The sequence below is a fragment of the Lipotes vexillifer genome, unplaced genomic scaffold (genome assembly GCF_000442215.2).
Source record: "Lipotes vexillifer unplaced genomic scaffold, Lipotes_vexillifer_v1.1 scaffold835, whole genome shotgun sequence".
NCBI lineage: Eukaryota > Metazoa > Chordata > Mammalia > Artiodactyla > Lipotidae > Lipotes > Lipotes vexillifer.
Window position 1 is genome coordinate 1,079,677 of NW_006774135.1, and position 291 is coordinate 1,079,967.

Sequence of the window (291 nt, forward strand, 5' to 3'; positions counted from 1 at the left end):
CTTCCTGCTGCTTCTGGGCCTCCAGGGCTTGTGCTGAGCAGGGCCGGGCGGGGTCTCCCTCCCCCCCGGGGGCAGGGGCTCCAGAGCCAGCCTTGTCTCCCCGGCCTGGGGTCAGGGGCTAGACGTGGGCCTGAGCAACCTCCTGGCTCCTGGGACTTCCCACTGCCCTGCCCGGGCCCCCAAAGGCCAGGCGGCCTCAATGTTGCCCCACAGGGCTTCATCCGCTGCTGAGGCTGGGCCTGCTGTGTCGGGGCGGGGCCCTTTCTTTCTAAATTGCACGAAAACCCTGCA